The sequence below is a fragment of the Oncorhynchus nerka genome, unplaced genomic scaffold (assembly GCF_034236695.1).
Source record: "Oncorhynchus nerka isolate Pitt River unplaced genomic scaffold, Oner_Uvic_2.0 unplaced_scaffold_1032, whole genome shotgun sequence".
NCBI classification, from domain to species: domain Eukaryota; kingdom Metazoa; phylum Chordata; class Actinopteri; order Salmoniformes; family Salmonidae; genus Oncorhynchus; species Oncorhynchus nerka.
In genome coordinates, this window is record NW_027040272.1 from 205,386 (window position 1) to 211,385 (window position 6,000).

The 6,000-nt window shown below is 51.7% G+C and overlaps 1 pseudogene; it reads right to left on the reverse strand.

Annotated features, from left to right (window-relative positions):
• The window catches only part of LOC135570204 (bone morphogenetic protein receptor type-2-like), an 85,584-nt pseudogene extending 80,939 nt beyond the window's left edge, over window positions 1-4,645 (reverse strand).
• Window positions 4,646-6,000: the final 1,355 nt, after the last annotated feature.

A 6,000-nucleotide genomic window follows, 5' to 3' on the forward strand; every position in this document is an offset into this window, starting at 1 on the left:
AACAAGGGCACTGCGTTTCATCCACCTCTGGCCTGCTCGCCTCCCTACCACTGAGGACGTACAGTTCCCGCCTCAGCCCAGTCAAAACTGTTCGCTGCTCTGGCCCCCAATGGTGGAACAAACTCCCTCACGACGCCAGGACAGCGGAGTCAATCACCACCTTCCGGAGACACCTGAAACCCCACCTCTTTAAGGAATACCTAGGATAGGATAAAGTAATCCTTCTCCCCCCCCCTTAAAAGACCTAGATGCACTATTGTAAAGTGGCTGTTCCACTGGATGTCATAAGGTGAAAGCACCAATTTGTAAGTCGCTCTGGATAAGAGCGTCTGCTAAATGACTTAAATGTAAAATGATGTCTTAAATGGGTTAGGGTTAAAGGACATGTCAGTTACATACTGGCTGGGCTGTAGAGGGGTTGGTTAGGGGTCAGGGTTAAAGGACATGTCAGTTACATACTGGCTGGGCTGTAGTGGGGTTGGGTTAGGGTCAGGGTTAAAGGACATGTCAGTTACATACTGGCTGGGCTGTAGTGGGGTTGGGTTAGGGGTCAGGGGTTAGGGTTAAAGGACATGTCAGTTACATACTGGCTGGGCTGCAGTGGGGTTGGTTAGGGGTCAGGGTTAAAGGACATGTCAGTTACATACTGGCTGGGCTGTAGTGGGGTTGGTTAGGGGTCAGGGATTAGGGGTCAGGGTTAAAGGACATGTCAGTTACATACTGGCTGGGCTGTAGTGGGGTTGGTTAGGGGTCAGGGGTTATGGGTCAGGGTTAAAGGACATGTCAGTTACATACTGGCTGGGCTGTAGTGGGGTTGGTTAGGGGTTAGGGGTCAGGGTTAAAGGACATGTCAGTTACATACTGGCTGGGCTGTAGTGGGGTTGGGTCAGGGGTCAGGGTTAAAGGACATGTCAGTTACATACTGGCAGGGCTGCAGTGGGGTTGGTTAGGGGTCAGGGGTTAGGGTTAAAGGACATGTCAGTTACATACTGGCTGGGCTGTAGTGGGGTTGGTTAGGGGTCAGGGGTTAGGGTTAAAGGATATGTCAGTTACATACTGGCTGGGCTGTAGTGGGGTTGGGTTAGGGGTCAGGGTTTAGGGGTCAGGGTTAAAGGATATGTCAGTTACATACTGGCTGGGCTGTAGTGGGGTTGGTTAGGGGTTAGGGGTCAGGATTTAAGGACATGTCAGTTACATACTGGCTGGGCTGTAGTGGGGTTGGTTAGGGGTCAGGGGTCAGGGTTAAAGGACATGTCAGTTACATACTGGCTGGGCTGCAGTGGGGTTGGGTTAGGGGTCAGGGTTTGGGGTCAAGGTTAAAGGACATGTCAGTTACATACTGGCTGGGCTGTAGTGTGGTTGGGTTAGGGGTCAGGGTTAAAGGACATGTCAGTTACATACTGGCTGGGCTGTAGTGGGGTTGGTTAGGGTCAGGGTTAAAGGACATGTCAGTTACATACTGGCTGGGCTGTAGTGGGGTTGGGTTAGGGGTCAGGGTTAAAGGACATGTCAGTTACATACTGGCTGGGCTGTAGTGGGGTTGGTTAGGGTCAGGGTCAGGGTTAAAGGACATGTCAGTTACATACTGGCTGGGCTGTAGTGGGGTTGGGTTAGGGGTCAGGGTTAAAGGACATGTCAGTTACATACTGGCTGGGCTGTAGTGGGGTTGGTTAGGGGGTCAGGGATTAGGGTCAGGGTTAAAGGACATGTCAGTTACATACTGGCTGGGCTGTAGTGGGGTTGGTTAGGGGTCAGGGGTTATGGGTCAGGGTTAAAGGACATGTCAGTTACATACTGGCTGGGCTGTAGTGGGGTTGGTTAGGGGTTAGGGGTCAGGGTTAAAGGATATGTCAGTTACATACTGGCTGGGCTGTAGTGGGGTTGGGTTAGGGGTCAGGGTTAAAGGACATGTCAGTTACATACTGGCTGGGCTGTAGTGGGGTTGGGTTAGGGGTCAGGGGTTAGGGTTAAAGGACATGTCAGTTACATACTGGCTGGGCTGTAGTGGGGTTGGTTAGGGGTCAGGGTTAAAGGACATGTCAGTTACATACTGGCTGGGCTGTAGTGGGGTTGGTTAGGGGTTAGGGTTAAAGGACATGTCAGTTACATACTGGCTGGGCTGTAGTGGGGTTGGGTCAGGGGTCAGGGTTAAAGGATATGTCAGTTACATACTGGCTGGGCTGTAGTGGGGTTGGTTAGGGGTCAGGGTTAAAGGACATGTCAGTTACATACTGGCTGGGCTGTAGTGGGGTTGGTTAGGGGTCAGGGTTAAAGGACATGTCAGTTACATACTGGCTGGGCTGCAGTGGGGTTGGGTTAGGGGTCAGGGGTCAGGGTTAAAGGATATGTCAGTTACATACTGGCTGGGCTGTAGTGGGGTTGGTTAGGGGTCAGGGTTAAAGGACATGTCAGTTACATACTGGCTGGGCTGTAGTGGGGTTGGTTAGGGGTTAGGGGTCAGGGTTAAAGGACATGTCAGTTACATACTGGCTGGGCTGTAGTGGGGTTGGGTCAGGGTCAGGGTTAAAGGACATGTCAGTTACATACTGGCTGGGCTGTAGTGGGGTTGGTTAGGGTTAGGGTCAGGGTTAAAGGACATGTCAGTTACATACTGGCTGGGCTGTAGTGGGGTTGGGTCAGGGGTCAGGGTTAAAGGACATGTCAGTTACATACTTGCTGGGCTGCAGGGGTTGGTTAGGGGTCAGGGGTTAGGGTTAAAGGACATGTCAGTTACATACTGGCTGGGCTGTAGTGGGGTTGGTTAGGGGTCAGGGGTTAGGGTTAAAGGATATGTCAGTTACATACTGGCTGGGCTGTAGTGGGGTTGGGTTAGGGGTCAGGGTTTAGGGGTCAGGGTTAAAGGATATGTCAGTTACATACTGGCTGGGCTGTAGTGGGGTTGGTTAGGGGTTAGGGGTCAGGATTTAAGGACATGTCAGTTACATACTGGCTGGGCTGCAGTGGGGTTGGGTTAGGGGTCAGGGTTTGGGGTCAAGGTTAAAGGACATGTCAGTTACATACTGGCTGGGCTGTAGTGTGGTTGGGTTAGGGGTCAGGGGTCAGGGTTAAAGGACATGTCAGTTACATACTGGCTGGGCTGTAGTGGGGTTGGTTAGGGGTCAGGGGTCAGGGTTAAAGGACATGTCAGTTACATACTGGCTGGGCTGTAGTGGGGTTGGGTTAGGGGTCAGGGGTCAGGGTTAAAGGACATGTCAGTTACATACTGGCTGGGCTGTAGTGGGGTTGGTTAGGGTGGGGGTCAGGGTTAAAGGACATGTCAGTTACATACTGGCTGGGCTGTAGTGGGGTTGGTTAGGGTCAGGGTTAGGGGTCAGGGTTAAAGGATATGTCAGTTACATACTGGCTGGGCTGTAGTGGGGTTGGTCAGGGTTAAAGGACATGTCAGTTACATACTGGCTGGGCTGTAGTGGGGTTAGTTAGGGGTCAGGGTTAAAGGACATGTCAGTTACATACTGGCTGGGCTGTAGTGGGGTTGGTTAGGGGTTAGGGGTCAGGGTTAAAGGACATGTCAGTTACATACTGGCTGGGCAGTGGTGGTTGGTTAGGGGTTGGGGTCAGGGTTAAAGGACATGTCAGTTACATACTGGCTGGGCTATAGTGTGGTTGGTTAGGGGTCAGAGGTTAGGTTAACTTACATAGCGGCTGGGCTGTAGTGGGACTGGGCAGGGGAGAACGGTTAGGGTCAGAGGTTAGGGTTAGGTTAACACATAGCGGCTGGGCTGTAGTGGGACTGGGCAGGGGAGAACGGTTAGGGTCAGAGGTTAGGGTTAGGTTAACTTACATAGCGGCTGGGCTGTAGTGGGACTGGGCAGGGGAGAACGGTTAGGGTCAGAGGTTAGGGTTAGGTTAACTTTACATAGCGGCTGGGCTGTAGTGGGACTGGGCAGGGGAGAACGGTTAGGGTCAGAGGTTAGGGTTAGGTTAACTTACATAGCGGCTGGGCTGTAGTGGGACTGGGCAGGGGAGAACAGTTAGGGTCAGAGGTTAGGGTTAGGTTAACTTACATAGCGGCTGGGCTGTAGTGGGACTGGGCAGGGGAGAACGGTTAGGGTCAGAGGTTAGGGTTAGGTTAACTTACATAGCGGCTGGGCTGTAGTGGGACTGGGCAGGGGAGAAACGGTTAGGGTCAGAGGTTAGGGTTAGGTTAACTTACATAGCGGCTGGGCTGTAGTGGGACTGGGCAGGGGAGAAGTTAGGGTCAGAGGTTAGGGTTAGGTTAACTTACATAGCGGCTGGGCTGTAGTGGGACTGGGCAGGGAGAAACGGTTAGGGTCAGAGGTTAGGGTTAGGTTAACTTACATAGCGGCTGGCTGTAGTGGGACTGGGCAGGGGAGAACGGGTAGGGTCAGAGGTTAGGGTTAGGTTAACTCACATAGCGGCTGGGCTGTAGTGGGACTGGGCAGGGGAGAACGGTTAGGGTCAGAGGTTAGGGTTAGGTTAACTTACATAGCGGCTGGGCTGTGGGGACTGGGCAGGGGAAAGTCCTCAGTGAAGTTGACGTTACACATGTCAGTACTACAGCAGCAGAAGTGATACGTCCCATTCTGGATCTGGAGAGGCAGGTTGGTTACCACGCAACGGTCGTCACGACACTCCTGCTGGTCGCCAAGGTGAGTCCAACAACCTAGAGGTGACAGGAGGGAGGGGAGATGAAGTGATGGGGAGAAAGAGAGGCAGTATTTCTGTGCTTCAGTGGACCTTGCTGATCCAGCAGGCAGATGTCCCTGGGGAGAGAATTCATATACAGAACCAGTCAACAGTCTGGACACACCTACTCATTACAGGGGTTTTCTTTATTTTACTATTTTCTACATAGACTAGTAGTGACTAGTAGTGACTAGTAGTGACTAGTAGTGAAGACATCAGAACTATTAAATAACACATATGGAATCATGTGTGTGTGTGGTGCTGGGTTAGTTGTAGACTGTGTGGTGCTGGGTTAGTTGTAGACTGTGTGGTGCTGGAGTTAGTTGTAGACTGTGTGGTGCTGGGTTAGTTGTAGACTGTGTGTGGTGCTGGGTTAGTTGTAGACTGTGTGCTGGTGCTGGGTTAGTTGTAGACTGTGTGGTGCTGGGTTAGTTGTGTAGACTGTGTGGTGCTGGGTTAGTTGTAGACTGTGTGGTGCTGGGTTAGTTTTAGACTGTGTGGTGCTGGGTTAGTTGTAGACTGTGTGGTGCTGGGTTAGTTGTAGACTGTGTGGTGCTGGGTTAGTTGTAGACTGTGTGGTGCTGGGTTAGTTGTAGACTGTGTGTGGTGCTGGGTTAGTTGTAGACTGTGTGTGGTGCTGGGTTAGTTGTAGACTGTGTGGTGCTGGGTTAGGTTAGTTGTAGACTGTGTGTGGTGCTGGGTTAGTTGTAGACTGTGTGGTGCTGGGTTAGTTGTAGACTGTGTGGTGCTGGGTTAGTTTTAGACTGTGTGGTGCTGGGTTAGTTGTAGACTGTGTGGTGCTGGGTTAGTTGTAGACTGTGGTGCTGGGTTAGTTGTAGACTGTGTGGTGCTGGGTTAGTTGTAGACTGTGTGTGGTGCTGGGTTAGTTGTAGACTGTGGTGCTGGGTTAGTTGTAGACTGTGTGGTGCTGGGTTAGTTGTAGACTGTGTGGTGCTGGGTTAGTTGTAGACTGTGTGGTGCTGGGTTAGTTGTAGACTGTGTGGTGCTGGGTTAGTTGTAGACTGTGTGTGGTGCTGGGTTAGTTGCAGACTGTGTGTGGTGCTGTGGTTGCTGGGTTAGTTGTAGACTGTGTGGTGCTGGGGTTAGTTGTAGACTGTGTGGTGCTGGGTTAGTTGTAGACTGTGTGGTGCTGGGTTAGTTGTAGACTGTGTGTGGTGCTGGGTTAGTTGTAGACTGTGTGGTGCTGGGTTAGGGTTAGTTGTAGACTGTGTGTGGTGCTGGGTTAGTTGTAGACTGTGTGGTGCTGGGTTAGTTGTAGACTGTGTGGTGCTGGGTTAGTTGTAGACTGTGTGGTGCTGGGTTAGTTGTAGA